Source organism: Carcharhinus amblyrhynchos, chromosome 5, assembly GCF_965287045.1.
Source record: "Carcharhinus amblyrhynchos chromosome 5, sCarAmb.v2.hapA, whole genome shotgun sequence".
NCBI lineage: Eukaryota > Metazoa > Chordata > Chondrichthyes > Carcharhiniformes > Carcharhinidae > Carcharhinus > Carcharhinus amblyrhynchos.
In genome coordinates this window covers 43,130,612-43,151,510 of record NC_137328.1, presented here as the reverse complement: position 1 = coordinate 43,151,510, position 20,899 = coordinate 43,130,612, and the positions used below count along the sequence as shown (strand labels likewise).

Below are 20,899 nucleotides of genomic sequence, written 5' to 3'. Positions count from 1 at the left end.
ATCTTGTTAATTTAGTGCAGTCCAAAGGAGTTCGCATCTGTCTTAGACTTTATACTAAACACACATGAAATGAATGCAGTTCAATTCAATTAAATTCCAGCGAAGCAAAAATGCCTTCTAAGGTAATATTTGATTAAATTATTCAAAAGAGTAAATTAAATTAAAATACAAACTCATAACAAACTTATGTCCCAAATTTGATCAAGTGAAACTAGGTGGTTTTATCATAGGTGGTTTTATCATATCATATCCTTTTGAAACATTTTGATTTTTGTCCTACTCCTGAGCCTTTGTTTTTATTTGTTTGGGGCTGCCTGTCACAGATACCAGAGAGCCCAATTTTAACTCACTCAATACCCATTCATTTACACAGACTTAGAATCAGGCCCAAGTCTCTGGTTAAGTTGATTATATGTAGATTTTTAGAATGGCCAGAATCTGGTTCGCAGTTCTTACATGGACTGTAGGAAAAAAAAACAATGGACAGAGATCAGAGGTGGGATTTTTAGACTCATGGAGGTGAACTGCATGCCAGCATTCTCCACCGTCCCCCTGGACCATTTTCCAGGAGGTGGGATTGGGTAGCAGGGCTACCTGCAACAAGCAGCGGGTAGCCAAATCAAGGGATTTAAAGGGCAATTTGTGTTTATAGGCTGACTGGAATTTTCCACGGAGGCATCAGGGACTGGGCCAGCTGCTTGGAGGCTGCCTCCTGGCAGCGGACCAAGGTAGGCTTGGACACCCTCCCTGACTACCTAGTCACAGTTTAGGCAATAGGCTGCCCTGTCAAGAAATACCTCCTTAAAACACTGGCTTGGCAGCTGAGTCAATTTTCAATACTCAAAGATTTAAAAACCAGAGAGGACTGAAAAGTAACAACTGGAAAAAAATATAGTAGCAACTGGAAAAAAAAGGGACAACAGCGCTTCTTTTAAAAAAGGGGGATATTTAAAGATGCACAAAATGAGCATTCCATAATGTAACAATAATGCAGCCAACTATATGGATAAGAAAGTATTCAAAATAGAACTTTGCATTCATATGTGGCACATACTTTCTCTCTTATCAGAACTTCTAGCTGCTGCTCTACCCATGCAAGTGTCTCCTTAAGGCCCTCGAAATTAGAGCATCTGCCCACCAATTTCAACTGGATGGCATGCCCCAGGTCACTAATTGGCCAATTCGGAGGGGGCACATTTCTGGATGGCTGTTAGCCACACAGTGCGAGGTTGTGATACCCTTTAGACCCCAACATCAGTGCTGCAACTCCTCTCATACAACCACCAGCTGCCAGTGAGACAGCATTTCCAATTGATGCCTCATCTAGAAGATTGAATTTGCTGCTTTGGGGTTGGGGACTGAAAACTAACAAATGGAAAAATAAGGTTAAAAGTAGGAACAACATTGGGTTTTTTTTTTCAAAGGGAGCTATTTAAAGACTCACAAAATGAGCATTCCACAGAGTAACAATAATGCCACCAAGTATATGATTAAGAAAGAAAATATTCAAAATAGAACATTGCATTTATATGTTTCCCATCACAACTTCATTCATAAATATTTGGGGATGTAGTTACACTCGGAAATGGTGCAAAATTCCAAGTAGAAATAATCAGAAAACTAAAAATATTGGCAATGTTATAAAATACACTTCAGTCAATTTCAGAGATGAGTCATGATTCCAGTGATTGCCTCTTGATGAGCTGAAAATAAATTTTTCTGACATTTGCGAAATAGTGCACTGATTTTTTAAAAACACCTCACGATCTTTACTTTCTCTGCAACCAATTTTCAGAGGATTTCAAACAACCTTGATCAATTGAAATGTTGAATTAATAATGGAACAGTAATTGAAATTGTAAGGCTGATGATCTTAATTCTTTTATCTTACAATAGCGCATGCATTATTTTAAATTTGTTTTTTCACTGTCTCCTGCCCATGCAGTATGGCCACCTGCGCACATGCATTGGTCCATGCAGACATCACTGCGCCCAGTCTGCCAAAAAGCCTTTAAATGAAAAAATGTTTATCCTTCAGCAACAGTAAGGGAGAAGGATTTAGAGGATAGAGTTAGGGACAGAGCCAGGGTGAGTTAGGGCTGTGAAGATGTAGGCCGAAAAATTTCCACCTCATCCACTGTGGGAATCGTAGCAGGCGAGATAGAAAATTCTGTGACCGTTTAAAGGCCTATTGGTCTCGGGCAGGAATTTCGGTTTTGGGGGACACACAGCTGGAACATTCCACCTGTGCTCTCATCTCTCACTGATATTGTATCAGAGATAAACATGGTATTGATTCCACACTTTACAAATTGGGGGAATCCCCGGAAGTGACGGGAACTCTGCCTGAGGGACTGGGGGAGTGAGGGAGGATTGAGGGAACTCTGCCTGAGGGACTGGGGGAGTGAGGGAGGATTGAGGGAACTCTGCCTGAGGGACTGGGGGAGTGAGGGAGGATTGAGGGAACTCTGCCTGAGGGACTGGGGGGAGTGAGGGAGGATTGAGGGAACTCTGCCTGAGGGACTGGGGGGAGTGAGGGAGGATTGAGGGAACTCTGCCTGAGGGACTGGGGGGGAGTGAGGGAGGATTGAGGGAACTCTGCCTGAGGGACTGGGGGGGAGTGAGGGAGGATTGAGGGAACTCTGCCTGAGGGACTGGGGGGAGTGAGGGAGGATTGAGGGAACTCTGCCTGAGGGACTGGGGGAGTGAGGGAGGATTGAGGGAATTCCACCTGAGGGACTGGGGGGGGAGTGAGGGAGTATTGAGGGAATTCAGCTTGAGGGACATAGCGAGGGGGATTGAATATAAAAGTAGGGAGGTCTTGCTGCAACTGTACAGGGCACTGGTGAGGCCGCAGCTGGAGTACTGTGTGCAGTTTTGGTCACCGCACTTACGCAAGGATATTTTGGCCTTGGAGGGAGTGCAGAGGAGGTTCACTAGGCTGATACCGGAGTTGAGGGGGTTGAGCTATGAGGAGAGGCTGAGTAAACTAGGCCTGTACTCGTTAGAGTTTAGAAGAATGAGGGGAGATCTCATTGAGACATATAAGATGATGAATGGGATGGATAGGATAGAGGTGGAGAGGCTCTTCCCGCTCAGAAGGGACAGTAGGACTAGGGGGCACAGCCTCAAGATAAAGGGGGGGCGGTTTAGAACGGAGTTGAGGAGCTTCACTCAAAGGGTGGTGAATCTCTGGAATTCTCTGCCCGTTGAAGTGGTGGAGGCTACCTTGCTAAATATTTTTAAGACGCGGGTTGATGGGTTTTTGATAAGCGAGGGGATTAAGGGTTATGGGGAGAGGGCAGGAAAGTGGAACTGAGCCATGACAGATCAGCCATGATCTTATTGAATGGTGGGGCAGGCTCGAAGGGCTAGATGGCCTACTCCTGCTCGTATTTCTTATGTTCTTACCCAAATTTTAACCCTTTCTTGCCGGTTGTAGTCCAAAAGATGTGCTGGTTAGGTGCATTGGCTACGCTAAATTTGTCTTCAGTGTACCCAAACAGTCACTAGAACATGGTGATTAGGGGATTTTCACAGTAACTTCATTGCAGTGTTAATGTAAATCTACTTGTGACACTAATAATAAATAAACTTTAAAACTTTAACAGCTGCAGATTTCAGATAGAAATGTTTTTTTAAATGAATGCCTCTGTGATGGTACTTCTGAGCACAGTTATTCACTTAGGCACGGAGTCTACACGTTCTCCCTGTGTCTGCGCGGGTTCCTCCAGGTGCTCTAGTTTCCTCCCACAGTCCAAAAAACATGCTGGTTAGGTGCACTGGCCATGCTAAATTCTCCCTCAGTGTACCTGAACAGGCGCTGGAGTGTGGCAACTCATAGTAACTCATTGGGATTTTCATAGTAACTTCATTGCAGTGTTAATGTAAGCCTGCTCGTGACACTAATGAATAAATGTTTAAACTTTAAGTGAAAGTTGTGTGAGCAAGATTTCCAAGGAGAACAAGGACTTTGAATAGTGTGGATGAGCAGAGGGATCTAGGTGTATGTGTACATAGATCCCTGAAAGTTGGGAATCAAGTAGATAAGGTTGTTAAGAAGGCGTACGGTGTCTTGGCGTTTATTGGTAGGGGGATTGAATTTAGGAGTCGCAGCGTCATGTTGCAACTGTACACTACTCTAGTGCGGCCGCACTTGGAGTACTGTGTGCAGTTCTGGTCCCCGCATTACAAGAAGGATGTGGAGGCATTGGAGAGGGTGCAGAGGAGGTTTACTAGGATGTTACCTGGTATGGTGGGGAGGTCCTATGAGGAGAGACTGAGGGATTTAGGGTTGTTTTCATTGGAAAGAAGGCGGCTAAGAGGGGATCTTATTGAAACATATAAGATGATTAGAGGTTTAGATAGGGTGGATAGTGATAGCCTTTTTCCTCGGATGGAGAAAGCTAGCACGAGGGGGCATGGCTTTAAATTAAGGGGGGGTAGCTACAGGACGGATGTCAGGGGTAGGTTCTTTACCCAGTGGGTGGTGAGGGATTGGAATGCCCTGCCTGCTGCAGTTGTAAATGCGTCTAGTTTGGGGGCGTTTAAGAGATCTCTGGATAGGTTTATGGACGAAAAGGGATTGGTATAGGCTAGTGGGTCATTGTTTTTGTAACTGGTCGGCGCAACATCGTGGGCCGAAGGGCCTGTTCTGCGCTGTAATGTTCTATGTTCTATGTTTAACACATTGGACAACTGTCTGTCTCTGAGGTGAAATTTGGCTCCATGTTTCATGTGACAGAGAAACACTTGAACTCTGCACTTGTGGCGTTGGCAGCAAATGCACTTGCTCTTTTGGAGAAACCCTGCCTCAACTTCAAGTAAAGGAGGGGAGATTGGCATGAAGGAGGGGGTAGATGGGAAAGTGAAGGGGGAGATGACAGTGTGAAGGAAGGAAAGTGGAATGAAGGAGGCGGACATGGGGAGCGGTGAAGGAGGAGTAGGCAGGGCAGACTTAACTGCTTTCCCCCCCCCCAAATCCTCCCCCCTCACTCAAAACGCTCATGTTCCCCCCAACCCCTCAAATTTTCATCCTAAGGTCACACAAAGTCTGAGGCATTAAAGTGGGAAATATTTGGGAAGTACTGTCCTGGGTTCTAAACATATTCAAGATAAAGAAGTTTCTCCTGAATTCTGAATTGAATTTATTAATGATTATCTTATGTTTCTAACCTGCTACTGCCCCATTTATTCTGAAACAAGGTAATAATGGGATGAAATTTCCTTAGTACATCAAGTAAGCCATGACAAGCAATGATAATCTGATCTGGCATTTATAAATCATTCAGAAGTTGTACAGAAAATGGAATTTGTAGTATTCATGGGGGACAGAATCCAAGAGTCACAAATACCTAGCCTAAGTCAGGGATACAGATGGATAAATTTTAAAAAGCTAAATTTCTTGAGACATTGGAACAACTGATATCAATAAATAACTAGAGACTGCTCAACACATCAGCGGAAAAAAATGACATACCATTAATAATACAATATGTACAGGATGAATGCTTATACAAATGCATAAAAAACAATGGGAGCTACAAGAGGCGTTGACCTGAGCGTTCCCGTTTGGAGAATGCTGGGGAAGTCAGAGCATGGGGCATCTGAAAATGATATGCCACTCATCTTTCCAATTGCCCTCAGACCCTGAACTCTCCCTTGATGCACTGGCTCTCAGCTGGAGGGACCTCATTCATCTGCTGACTTCCTTTGCCACTTCCTGCTTGGTTAGAGTGGTTGGCCTCCTCCACCCACGCTTTGGAGAGTTCACCTCACTGCAACCACTCAGATAATGAATGATGACCTCCGAGTAAGTGACAGTGACCTTCCTAGATCTCCTTAACAGTCTTGTGGTTACTAGAGCCTCATAAGTTCAAGTGATGGTGAGCCCCAGTAACCCATGCTGAGGTCCATTTAATTAAAGACTTTTCCCTTGTCAGAATGGACCCATCCTCCTGCCTGCCCAAAGATGGATGCCAAAGTATTTGCTTCGGGAAAGAGCCTTGACAAAGCACACCCAATTAAGATATCGGCTTCCTGACCCAAAAGGAGGTCCATCATTCCGGCAGGGACTAAATGGACAAGATTCCGCGCTATGGGGCAGCTCAGTTAACTTTGATAGATACAATCGTTGATACACAGCATTTCAGTGACTTCAGTAAGCATGTAACTTAATTCAATCCAGAGTACAGAACCCAATACAGCCAATTTCCAATTATGACTCATTTTTCAATCCAAAATATTCAGAACAGAGCACATAGTCAGTGTTTCAGACTGAGACTCACGGTTCGCGCATTATCATTAAACTGTAATTTGGCAACTAAGATATTACACAGGTTTTTAATTTTGTAAATTATACTTTATATTTCCTAAACATGAATGAAATATGAAGTAGGGCCGTAACACAAGCAAAACATGAACTGGCAAGAAGGGTCAAATTAGACATCTGTCTCTCTGCCAACCAACATCTGCTGTCAAGTATCATCACTGCAACTCTTTGACATACTTGCAGCTTTTCATATTGACCAGAATGATTCAATAGATAATCAGATAAAAGATGGGCATATCAAACTTCAAAGGCTTTAGAAACACCATATGAAACTGGTTATGTGTAACACAATATTTTTAGAGTGCTGAAATGATCGGACAATTTACAGATAAGTGCCATTGTACATTAAAGTATTTGGAAGTGAAGTGCACAGATGTGCTCTTTAATTTATAGGAGCTGTTTGAAAAGGCCTGAATACTTACCTTCAATCTGTCATCTTTAAACTTTCAGTATATTGAACTTTCTCAAGAATATTTCTCCGTTTGAGGATAAAATGTTCCTACTGTTCCCCTCGTGCAGCTATGAGGAAAATAACTCAACAAAAGCATGCTGTATTCTTTTTGCCAATAAAACTTCAGTTTGTAAATGTAATTATGTAGGCAATCTTTTAGTGCGGACATGTATCTATTACTGTTTTATTGCTAAATGTGCAGGTGAAGTTATAAAGACTGACAATAAGCATTGGGGTGTTTAAATATTCAAACTCAAATAATACCATAATAACAACTTCCTGTATTTCACAGCCAGCTCACAATTCAACACAGGACATTACTTAGCCAACAATTACACATTCAACTCGAACAGTTAGCTGCCTCAGACCTGACTTAGTTATCCATAATTTAAACAGCACAATGTTAACGTTCAAATCATCTTTAAAAGGATCCATAAAGTACCATGGCATTAAATCAAACATGGGCTGGTGAAACCACGCACTGTCCTCCCTCAGTTGGTGAATTGGTACTCCTCCACATTGAATGTCACACAGAAATGAATGGTAAGAACTGAATACAAGAGGTAAAATGAGCGTTACTGCCCTTAACATCAAGACAGCATTTGAATGCAGCACGAAGGAGCCCAAATAAAATTGAAGTCAATGAGATTCAAGGGAGAGCTTTCCATTATCTGGCTTGAGTCCTATCTGGTACAAAGGAAGGTGGGTGTAGCTGTTTAAGATCAATCACCTTGGCCCCAGGACGTTGCTGCTGAAGTTCCTCAGGAGAGTGTCTTAGGCTCAAACATCTTCAGCTGCTTCATCAAAGACCTCACCTTCATTGTAAGTTCAGTGAGAAAGGTTTTTATAGATGTTTGCACAGTGTTCAGTAACATTCACAATTTCAGATACTGAGCAGTCAGGACAATTGATTTTTAGTTTTATGACTTTATTATACTAAACTGGTCTCTGCAAAACTGACACAGCAACAGTCAAGCAATATACTAAGGGATTTCAACAGTAATGGAAGGTTTGGAACTCTCTTCATAAGTTAGATAGTGACACATTGCTGTTAACTCTCAATTATACATATGACTAATCAATTGAAACATCTAGTGCTCAGACCTTTCAAACTCACGAGTTCCAAAATACACAATTATCTGCCCTCGTACTCTCGATCACATTGCTATTCAGCACAGCTATGGAATGACATTGAAAACAAAATGGAAGTTGGACAGAGCAGATGTGGAGAAACTGTTCCTGCTTGTAAAAGGATCAAGTACGAGAGAGCACAGGTTGCAAAAGAAACAAAGTTAACGCAAGAAAAAAAACATATCACATAATGCATGATTCAGGTTTGGAATGCACTGCCTAGAACGGTGGTGGGGGCAGGTTCAGTCGAGACATTCAAGAGGGTATTTGTTGATTACTTAAATAGAAACAAAGCACAGGGAAAAGGAAGTGGAAATGACACTAAGCCATGCTTTCGTTTGGAGAGCTAGGTCAGACATATCAGGCCGAATAGCCTCCTTCTATGCTGTAACAACCCTATGATTCTGTGATTGTTTCTTCATGCTTCTTATATTCCGGTTATTGTTCTACCCACAACCTTTGTTTAGACAAAGTTTAAACCTTTACAGCTAATGTATCTGCAGATATGTTTTACATATTTCCCACATTCCTTCCATTAGTAGATGTGATGCTTTTACCAACAGTTTTATCCAGTGACTTCTTAAAACTATCTCAGCGACAGAAAATATTAGCTGAAAATCCCATTTCCAGGATTTTTCACAACAGATGTTTCTCTGGAACAAATATGCAGTTCTTTATCTTGTTTTGAGTATTATCTAAAATCTTGTTACATTCAAAAATGAGCTGAATGCTTATGTCCTCTATTTTATAAAGCTATTACATTCTTCATGGCTTCTTCTCTTTTATGATTTGTACAATGGAGAAAGTGGAGGAATCAACTGAGCAGCAGGAAGGAAATTGAATGAATAGCTATAGATTAGCATGGATCACAGAAATAGCGCTTTCCAATTCTGCCCAACTGCTTAACCGTAAATTACATTTTGCCTGCAAAGTTATCATTCTGTGCATTTGAAACAAACATTTACTGCTGAAAAGGATAAGACATTTTGTGATTGTACTTGTTTAAATAAAAAACTATGAATAATGACTGTGATCTTAAAATTCAACTGGATGATGTTGTTGAGTGATCTTGTAAAACAAAACATTCTCATTGTAGTCTGGCTACTGTAATCATGAAGATACAATCTTGACTGACGTCTAAGGGATGAATTTTATTTCAGATGTCAGGGCGAGAGGCAGGTCCCAGGTCTGTGCTTATTGGCAGCAGGATCGGCTTCTTGGCTATATTACAGGGGGCCTCCTAAATATCTGCCTCCTAAATATCTAAGAATGGCAGGAAAGCTCTTGATGTTGTTGGCTCAGTAAGAGGACTGGCAGCTTTGCAGCACCATCGGGATAGGTGGTCATTGCCTCAGCATGCAGGAGACCTCAAGCATCCAACTGGTAGTGAAAGAAAGGAAAATAGCAGAGGAGAACCTCTCCAGGGAGGTGACTGGGGCCACAGGGGTTGTCATGGAGAGGCTGCCTCCGTGGTTCACCTTCTGGATACGCTGCGCATATTTATGCAGTAGAATCATGAGCCACATGGCCAGTAAGTGGTCATTATTGCTTGGTACTTTGTGTCCAGTAGCCACCGTCATGTTTATTGTGTGACAGCAGCTGTGGAGAGAGAATAGAGCCAAAATTTCAAGTCTGGATGTGCTCTGACAAAGGGTCATCTAGACTCAAAACATTGGCTCTATTCTCTCCCCACAGTCGCTGTCACACTTGCTGAGTTTTTGCAAATTTTCCGCTTTTGTTTCAGGTTCCAGCATCCACAGTATTTTGCCTTTATCTCATGTTCATTGTGGTAGCTTAAATGCAGATGGTACAATGGAAGGCTGCAGAATGACAGCATCATAGCTGCTATCAGAAGACTGGACACAGACCTTGTGACACACTATGTATGTTCGCAAACTTTAGATATATATATATATGAATTAGGAGTAGGCCACTTGGCCCCTTGAGCCTACCCCAGTATTCAATAAGATCACAATGTTCCGACTGTAACTTCAACCCCAAATTCTTGCCTACCCGATAACCTTTCACGCCTATTAATCAAGAATCTACCCAACTTTGCCTTAAAAATATTAAAACTCTGCTTCCACTGCTTTTTGAGGAAGTGAGTTCCAGACCCTCAGAGAAAACATTTCTCCTTATCTCTCTTAAACAAGAGACACTTATTTTTAAACAGTGTCCCCGAGTTCGAGATTCACTGACAAGAGAAAACATCATCTCCATACTCACCCTCTCGATATCTCTTAGGATCTTAAAGATTTGGATCAATTGCCTCTTACTTTTCAAAACTCTAGTGGATACAGACCTAACCTCGCCAACCTTTCCTCACCCATTCCTAGTGTTAGTCTAGTAAACCTTCTCTGAATTGCTTCTAACATTTTTACATCTTTCCTTAAATAAGGAGATCAAGATTGTACACAGTACTCCAGATGTGGTTTCACCAATGTCCTGTACAACTGAAGCATAACCTCCCCACTTTTGTAATCATTCCCCTCACAATAAATGATAACATTCAATTAGCTTTCCTAATTACTTGCTGTACTCGTATATTAGCCTTCTGTGACTCCTGCACCCACTCCCCTACTCAGGGGCCCCTCCTCATCCCCCTTCAACCACAGGCCCCTTCCCCCTCAGACCACCTAACCAGCCTCCTGTCAGAGCACGCGCCTTGTTAATGCCCATGGTGTACTGCCTCTGGCATCTTGGCACTGACACCCTGAGCCCAAAGGGAGCCAGAGGAGGTATGTCCAGTGGCCATTTGCTCCTCTGCTGCTGCCAAGATGCTCAGGAAGGGTGCGTCAGGGGTCCTCGGGATTGGGTGGGTTCAAGCTGGGGGGTGGGGGGGGTGCGGAGAAGGGGTTGATCTCGCCACTGTCTCCCCAGGATAGGGGTGTTGTGGCTAAGTGGGCAGTCTGATGGCTGAAGGTAGCTAAATGGGGTTGGGGGTGGGGGGGAGCAGGACTGAGTAGTGGTCTGAGGGAAGAGGGAGGATCTGGTTGGGTCACCCTCACTCCTGTATGATTTATGTGTGAGGAGGAATGACCTGTAATTTGAACGATGAGAGGGAATGCCCCTGTTTCCTCAGGTGCTCCCCTGGACTCTTGAGATCCAGTGACCATGACCCACTTGTGGCTATCAACTATAAAGTCTGCCTGGTGTTATTCCCATGGGGGGGGGTTGGATGGATGAATGGCAGGAGGCAGGTGAATGGCATGTCAAACCCACTAATGAAATTCCAGTTAGTGGGTTTGCATATTAAATCGGGTTGCTGCCTGCTCTGGGCAGGAACCTGATTGGGGGCTAGTGGAGCAGGTCAGGTGATTTTCGAGAATTCTCAATTGTCCCCACCCCCCCAAAACTCGGGAATCCCGATTTTTGGCCGATGCCCCACTCACTGGAGCATCAGGATTCCCGCCGGATGTCTGAAGAGGTCGGAGAATTGGGTCCTATACTCCATTTGCCAGAAATTTTACCCACTCATTTAACCTTTTGGATATTTACGACTGGAATCACTTCCAGTTGTGGCACATCTCTGAATTAACATGCGGTGTCCACTAAATAAGGTGTGCATAGATAGAAAACCTAAGATCATAATAGAGCAGTGTGCTCCCTCCGTCTGCTTCCCTCAGGGAAATGAGAGTTAGACGTATTCAGCTTTCTCTTAGCACAGCCCCCCTTGTTTCACAGTGGTAAGCACAGTAGGAGACATTGCAAATATTGCTTCCTGCAGCCCAGGAGGAGCTTAGTGCAAAAAAGCTCATGGCCCCTGTCACCTTCATAGCCACTGCCAATTCCATTCTCACCATGTTAGGGGGCTATAATTTTGTCTGCAGCAGGTTAGTATCTTCTGAGTGAAGCAGAGATGTCTATCACTCTGTGTCTTGCTAAGATTCAGGCAGGTGATTGGCGCATGCTGGGCTGGACATAGTTTCCTGCAGATATCCCTCTCCATCTTCCTTTAACTTGTCCTCCCCTGTTGACTCTGCTCATTCTCCTTGTCAAGGTGTGGGCCAAGAGCAATGGAAACAATAATACCCATGCCTAGGAGCAAATGGTCGATGCAGAATCCTTGAAGTCAGGGCGAAATCCTTGAGTTACATGACGCTCTGTAGACCTCAGCAACTTTAAAAAACAGTATAACCCACCAAACACACCTACAAACTCAACAACAGCCAGAGAAATCAATCAGCAACTAATTTATCAGTTGAGGACCTGTTTAAATAATATGTGGTTTGTGGGTGCATGCACATGCGTGCATGTTTGTTGGAAGTTCAGGGTTTTTTCCTACATTTCCAAGAGAGGACATTAGTTGAAGCAATGAGCTCCGTAATGACATTATTGCATTACATTCTGATTAATATCATAAGTTGCCTACTTTTGATATTTCTGCTACATGCTCCGAGGGCCCATGCCAATGCCCGACTCAAGATCCGGAATTTTGGGACCAAAGCAGAACCCATTGTACCAAATATGCTGGTGCTACAAATCCAAATTTTGTGGCCCGTGTCCAGTTTTGGATGCCTTACTTTGGAAAGGCTGCAGGACGTGTGCAGAGGTGATTCATCCAGGAGGACAGGCTTTAGTTTTCACCAGAGGGACTGAGACGTTTATTTCTTGGAGCAAAAAAATGTCAAAAGATGATCTGATACATGTGTTCAATATGATTCTTGTCAGTGGAGGGGCCATAAATTTGGGAAGATGAACACAGAAATAGATCATTTGGCATCTCAAGACGTTCAGATCACCAGCAAAAGAATACAGAGGCTTGAAGATTTTGTTTTAAATGTAGAGAGGTTAAGAAATGGAATGCCCCATCAGAAACAATAGTGACAGCAGAATGCAAAACAGCTATTAGAAGCCTACAAATACTTGAACTAGCAAAACTGAGAATGGTATGGAGAAAAAGCCAAGGAGTAAGACTTATGCACAACTCTTTCAAAGAGCTGCATGGTGCAATGTCTTGAATGGCACTTTATATGTTGTAAAATGATTCTAGTTTATTATTCTCGCTCTTCCTTTCTCTTCTCTACATTCCCCTTCTGAATCCCAACCCCATCAATATCCCAGAGCTAGGAGATTTCCAGAGTAGTCGTTCATTTGAGAGCACTACAATTGAGGAGAGATGGGCCTGAGTCCAGCTAATAAATAACACTGCTGCAGAACACGGAAATACAGACTGAAGTCTTATTACTTTAAGATACCGGTTTGTGTGGAAGGCCACTGTGATTGATCAGAAACTATACCTTGATCACATACTTTGTTTACTGATTTCTCTCAGGACTGAATGTTCTTATATTTAGCCTTATTTCAAAGAAATCATGACATTGTACTTTTCGAAACACATCTCTATAAGTTTCCTTATGAAATAATTAAAATTGTGATGAATATCCTATTTTGTCAATGCTATTCTAATGTAGAGAGGAAACAAAATCAAGAAGAAATCAAAATGGGAGAGATTCAGAAATCAGAAACTCAAAGAGACTTAGGAGTCTGAGTTCAGGATTCTCTGAAGGTTAACTTGTAGATTGAGTTGGTAGTTAGGAAAGCAAATGCAATGCTAACATTCATTTCGAGAGGACTAGAATACAAAAATGGGGTTAGGTGCCTTGGACATGCTAAATTCTCCCTTAGTGTAGCCAAACATGTGGAGTGTGGCGATAGGGGTTTTTCACAGTAATTTCATTGCAGTGTTAATGTAAGCCCACTTGTGACAATAATAAATAAACAATGAATTAGAATGTACTGCTGAGGCTTTATAAGGCTCTTGGTCAGGCCACATTTGATTGAGAGCAATTTTGGGCCCTGTATCTAAGGAAGAATATGCTGGCTAGAGATGGTTCAAGAGAATGATCCCGGGAACGAAAGTTTGATGTATGAGGAGCATTTAAGGACTTTGGGTCTGTACTCAATGGAGTTTAGAAAGATGAGTGGGGATCTCATTGAAACATCTCGAATAAGTCTGGATAGAGTGGACGTGGGAACGATGTTTCCATTAGTAGGAGAGATGAGGATCCAATGGCACGGCCTCAGAATAAAGGGACAATGTTTAGAACTGAGGTGAGGAAGAATTTCTTCAGCCAGACAGTGGTGAATCTATGAAATTCATTGCCACAGAAGGCTGTGGAGGCTAGGCCATTGAATTTATTTGAGTTAGATAGATAGGTTCTTGATTGATAAGAGGGTCAAAGATTACAGGGAAAATGGGGTTGGGGATCAAAGGTTACAGGAGAATGAAGTTGAAAAATTTATCAGTCATGACTGAATGGTGGAGCAGAACTGATGGGTTGAATGGCCTGATTCTGCTCCTTCATCTTATGACCGTATCTCCTATCAGTTTGCAGTACTCAGCAAAAGAACAGGACTGGAATGATTGCTGTCTTGTTAATTATTTTTGAAAGGAAAATTAAAATCAACTTAATACAAAAGGTTCAAACTGGCAGTGACTTGGATAGTTATAAGGGTTCCATAATTGGATTCTGATTTCAGGCTGCAGAGGGACAAATATTTTAAAATTCCTGTTCCTCATTGTTATCCAGTGACCCTTGCTGGAAAATAGGTGGGAAGGTGTGTAAGACACAGAGGATCAGGGTAGGCTATGGTGGCTCATAAGAATGTGTAGTTAACTGAAGCTTATCTCAACTTATGCACAAAGTTGACTTGAGTGAGATATTCCTTTTCGAGTGTCTCACTCCAAAACAATATTAATTCCATTAATTCAATGTGTTGATTTTTTAAAAAATCTGCAGATCTATGAATGCTAACTACTCTGTTTGATGTGCAATTGACCTGCCGGTGAGGATCTGGAATTTTAACACATTCCTCACTTGGCTGGGTTGACCAATTATTCTACCGTTTCTATCAACACCAGAAACTTTTCTTCTCTGGGGTCATTAAGCTTGTCAAAACTAATTTGTCACCACAACTGCGGACACTCGGTATATTTGACAGCAGTACAAGTTTCCACCTGCTCTGTAAAACAGCACTGGGCACGACAAGGAGAGCGAGTGACTGATTAGCTGCGGCATGTTATGTTCATAGGTCAATCTAGTCAACTTCAAAACCATTGGAGCAACAATAATCCAGTGCATGATATTGTTGTGATGATACAAAACCCCAGCTTAACTTTACCTTAAAATAATAATCCTAGTGCCTGTGGATTCAAAAGCCTTAGAAATGGGATTAGAACACTGGAAACAATCACTAGCTCCTGACTGACTCAATTATATTCATTCTTCGTTATCCATCTGATTTCCAGAGTTTTCCAGCTATTTATTGATGTAATGAATACTAACGGAAGTACTTTTTTTTCTGAGCAAAAGCTTTTTCAGAAAGGAACGGACTTCAAACTTTCCCAGTCCTATCCCTGCCCCCTTTTGTAATGATGTCATTGCTTCCATAATCTGTTGCATCAGCATGTTTTTCCCTCCTTTCTTTACTAATTGCCGCTCAAAACTTGGCAAACCCAGTCTTAATGGAATTTAGCCATTTCTCACTGCGCTCACAGCCAAAGCCTGCTGAGATCTGAATTTTAAGTTGTTTTCCTTTGTTTCTGCAATAGTTGATGTTATTGAGGTCCAGCAATGACTTATGCAGAGGTTATTCTCATATTTCATTCAGCCCCTGCTCTCTTTGCTCCTAGAATTCTTGTTCGAATCAATTGAGGTTTATTTGAAACTTCACAAATTTAAGATGTTGCCACAGCACACAGCGCAGAAATAGCATTGTACAAATGACCCACAAGTGACAAAAAAACTAATGTTTTGAGGCTACAGCATGCAACGTCAAGCAATTGCACAATTCATAACTGCTACAGAAAAATAGTCTTGCTTGCATTGCAATATACATACACTGAACTTGGATACATTGCAAATATTTAACAGAGCAGAAAAGAGGAAACCCAGAGGAGTGTAGAAAGGTAAAGACAAAGTTAATTAATTACTACAGAACGCATAGTTTCTGCGAGTGTAAAATTCATACTCATGATCTGTACTGTGGATAATAAAAGTATGAATGCAAGCATTCCCTAAATTTCCCTTGTGCCTACAATTTTCAGGCTTTAAAATCAATGCTTGGCGTGATCTAATCACTACTTTCTCATTGACCTCATCTTCTCTGATACCTTTCAATCATGATGTGGGTATGCCGGCGTTGGACTGGCGTAAACACAGTAAAAAGTCTGACAACACCAGGTTTTAGTCCAACCTATTTATTTGATAATATACTCGCAAGCTTTCGAGGGGTTACCCTCTTCGTCAGGTGAATGGAGAGTTCTCCATTCACCTGACGAAGAGGGTAACCCCTCGAAAGCTTGCGAGTATATTATCAAATAAATAGGTTGGACTAAAACCTGGTGTTGTCAGACTTTTTACTACCTTTCAATCATGACAGACACCAAATGCTTGCCTTTTCTCTCAAAGTTCTCAACAGAAAATTACCATGTAAAAGTGTTGAACAACAAGGCTAATGGAAACCTGGAAACATCTGTGAGTGACACAGTTTCCGCATTAACGACATAGAAGTGTATTCCGATACTGTATCCTCGATTGGCAGAAATATTGAGTGCTATAGAAGTAATGGTTTTGCCGGCTGTTTTGTAGCAATAATATTCTAGTGGATTTACTTAGATATCTGACACAGCAAAATCACTGACAACAGAAAAAACTTAAATAACAATGAGATAAAATTGTTTGAACATTCCACTTTCTTCATATGCAGTGACACAATGTTACTTTCATAGCTTATGTGATTTTGATATTGAAGGGTGTAAAAACTATGAGTGGAATTCTCCCCAAAAAATTCTAAGTGTCAAATTTGCGTGAAAACTGGAGTAATTCATGCTACTTTTTTTCAGTGGGAGTTAAGAGAAGGATCTCCCACAAGCTGTGCACTGCAGAGGGCATTAACATTAAATCATTAAAAACTAGGGGGTGGGGCCTATTCCTGCTGCAGAGGCTGAAATCAGCGCCCTGAGCGGGCTACTGCGCACGTGCCGATCTGTCAGTGCTGAGATCAGCACATGCGCAATGTACAAAAATGGCCTCCTGATTTCTGACCAGCCCCATGACCCCTGCCCCCCCATATCCCCACAGCTCGATCGCTGGCCCCACGACCATTCCCAGGCTCAGCCCCGACTCCCCCTCCTGGCCCGTCATGATCTTGAGCCCCTCGCCCTCTCCTTCCAAACATTCCCCTGACAATTACCTTCCCCCTTAGTACCTCTCCCCCCACCCCCAAAGTGCCAACCCCTCCGGCAGGCTGACTGCCCCCCACTCACCTCACTCCCCCCCCTCAACCCACCCACCACTGGCTAACCCCATCATCAGCCTGCCCCAATCGCTGGCCACCCTGCATCCCCCACCGACCCAGTCTGCAGAGTGGCAGCAGGAGCTCACACAGATTGCTTGTAGGCCCCACCCCATCAAACCCACCCTATGCCACTGCCCCATGCCTGATGGGCAGTACCATGTGTTGGCATTTTGCCCCTTGGTCAGTGCCAGGGATTACAGGCTGGCACCACCCACCCCAGTTGCCCAACCCCTTGGGGGTTCTGATTTCCCCCCTTCACTCCAATGGGGTTGGGCTTCTTGCTCCCCGAAAGTGGGGAGCTACTGTAATCCTTGCAGGAGTGAAACACTCTGCAGGGTGGGAGATGTTATCGTGCCGGAGACTTCAGTCCCAGGCCTACTAATCATATTTAAACTAAAGCAATCATGTAAATTGTCTTTGCACCTCCCCAACAATTTCTGGCTTGGGGCCGATGCAGTTGGAAATACAGCACTGGGAGATGCAAAAGGTGGCATGAATGCTGGTGCAAATCATAGAGTCATAGAACCCTGCAGTGCACAAACAGGCCCCTTGGCCCAGTGAGCCTGCACCGACCACAATCCCACCCAGGGCCTACCCCCACAACACCACACATTGACCCGCTAATCCCTCTAACCTACAAATCCCAGGACACTAAGGGGCAATTTTTTTAGCATGGCCAATCAACCTAACCCATACATCTTTGGACTGTGGGAGGAAACCGGAGCACCTGGAGGAAACCCACACAGACACGAGGAGAATGTGCAAACTCCACACAGACAGTGACCTGAGCCGGGAATCAAACCCAGGTCCCTGGAGCAGCAGTGCTAACCCCTGTGCTACCGTGTCGCCCACGACAATCTCCCAGGATGGGACAACCGTGGCCTATAACTATGAAATTAAAATTATGCTAATTACATTCCAATGGTCTGTTCCACAAAATGAGTCAGAGTCTTTCTTTAACATTGAAATGAAGCATCATAGAACCTCAAACAACAATGTATATATACATAGCACCTTTAACGTTACGGAACAATCCCAAGGCTTTTTACAGAAGCAATGATAAAACAGAGCGTGACACTGAGCCATGTAAGAAGGTCAGATGATCAAAAGATGTTTTTAGTTCTTCTAACTTTCTCTGAAAAACTATCAGTGTGAGCCTGGTGGAGTTTGTGATTTCACTCTCATTTTTGGACGGTTCACAGCGTGTGACAATTACCCAGAGGAGGTGTGCATTTCTGGGCAATTGCTGTGCAAATGCTTACTTGGACAGTCCCAAGAGCAGTGGTGGGCAACTGGGTACTGAATGCAGCAAGTGTGACATTTTGTTGACGGTTGCCCAAGGGCAGGGTTGCGACATTCTACTCATTTCCATCCATACAGTTTTCTTCCTACCGATATAATTGAAAGTTGATGTCTGAAGCAAAGGCAAGTGAAGTGAGGTGCATACCAATTGTACAGAACATTGACTGTGAGAGCCATGCATTCATTCTATGACTGTAAATATTTCTTTAGTTTTTAACCACTTGAAGTTGATGATATTTCTATCAACATATAAACGATTAAGCATTTTCTATAACTTGTTATGAAATGTTCGGCATGTATTAATGTTTCTCACCTTATTCATGGGGTCATGGTAAGTGAACATGCCCGGTTTCAATCTTGTGGCCCACTCCAGTTGAAGAAGTGTCTCTCAGGTGGCCCACTCACTAACTAGGTTGCTCGTCACTGTCCAAGAGGGATTCCCCAGCACATCTTTGGGGCAACTCCCAATCCAACACTGGGGAAGTTGGAAGTTACAGCCCCAGATAACTGTTCAATATACCTATTTTCTAACAGCAAAGTTTATTTACAGAAATAACTGAAGGATGTACATTTGATTTTTTACTGAAAACACACACACCTTTCTAGAACAAAAATGATTGATGCATTTCATAACAACAAAATAACAAGGAGAACTATACGCCAGGTAAATAATGTCACTGGGAATAAAGTTGCAAAAGGGCATTGACGGAGCAAGTGGGTGGGCAAGACTATGACATGTTCTTCAATGTGGAGAAGTATAAGGTCATCCACAGTGGACCCAAGAAGGATGGATCAAAGTATTTTCAAAATGATGGACAGCTCGGAACTGTGGAGGAGCAGTGACATTTAGGAGACCAGGCAGAGAAGTCACAAGGCTGATGAGCAGCTCCAAAAATAATTCAATAGGGTAATGGAACGAGAGCCTTAGTTCAAGGGGTTGGAATAGAAGCAACTACAAGAAGCTGCAGCAACTGAAAATGCATCTGGAAACACAAGGTTCTGTTTTTGAGCATTGCGCCCTGGAAGGATTTAATGACCAAGGAATGGAGGTAATGCTAAGTCACCAGAATGAGAATGGAGCGTAAAGAATTAAATTATGCAGAGTCTAGGGCTTGTATTCTCCTTAATATGGACGACTAAAGAGTGATCTAATTCAACTGTTTAAAATGATGAAAGGATTCAATAAAGTTGGGAGCTTTCCTCATAAGCACTCAAAACTAAAATTAATGCTAGGTAATTCAGAGAGCACTTATTCGCAAAGAGGCTAGTAGCAATCTGGAATTCCCTCCCACTAGAAGCTATTGAGACTAATTCAATTAAAAAATTAGAAACTGAGATGGATGGATTTTTATTGGATAAGGATATTAAGAAATATGGGGCAAAAATAGGTAGAATTGAGATCAGAGATGGGGACTTACAAGAAACACACTGTGCCTAATCAATGTATTTTTAAAAAATGTTCGACTCTAGTTAGCTATCTGTACAATAAAACCTGAGTTTAGGATCTTGACAAAGGAAGGTTTTGCTGCAGAAAGCCTTGGACTAACAATATTCTCCACAACACTCCAACTATGTCAGGTCAGACTTGCACAGCAGGCTCTGGAATCCTCAATGGATGTTTCCACAATGTACAAGCCACATAGAATGGTCTGAGATGACAAATGCTGATAATGAGCTACCAAAGAATATTTGTAATGAGGTTTTGTGAAGCCCAAATCTGCAAGGATAGCAGCTGAATTGTACTGCCACCTGGATATATTTATGTTTGCAATTGTTGGAATCGGTCACTGGGAACTGTGAGATGCTGGAACAAGGTTACACTGTTGGCTCTGTCATCCCCTCCTGCTGGGAACCCAGGCAAGGAGAAGAAACTACTTCAAAAAGCTTGTCATGCTACATACCTCAAAACTTCACTACTTGTTGAAAATGATTGAATTGTATTACACTGAAATAGTACAATTATGTCTGCTAAGGGTTGAGTGAATGAATGAATCTGGAAATAAGCAATGGAAAATAAAGATACTACCAATGAGCTTGAGATAAAATTCAATCATTTTCTTCACACTGTTGTCTTCATGTCCATGCCTGTGGGGAAAGTTTTGTTACGAGAAATTATAGGACATGGTTTTAGTAACCAAATGCCTCACCCTCACTTGATCTGCTGCTTCCTGTTATATGCAGCCTTCATAGAATCCCTATAGTGCAGAAAGAAGCCATTCAGCCCATCAAGTCTGCACCAACCATAATTCCACCAGGCCCTATTCCCGTAATCCCATATATTTACTCTGCTAATCCCTATAATTTATGCATCCCGGGACACTCAGGGGCAATTTAGCATGACCAAGATATAAGAAAGATATAAGAGAGGGTCGTAGAAGATG

General features: G+C 42.6%; 1 protein-coding gene across 1 annotated transcript in view; it reads right to left on the bottom strand.

Moving 5' to 3' along the window:
• Nucleotides 1-20,899, bottom strand: part of LOC145342994 (zinc finger protein GLIS3-like) — a 593,605-nt gene that overhangs the window by 220,019 nt on the left and 352,687 nt on the right. The gene's annotated exons all lie outside the window — the stretch shown is intronic.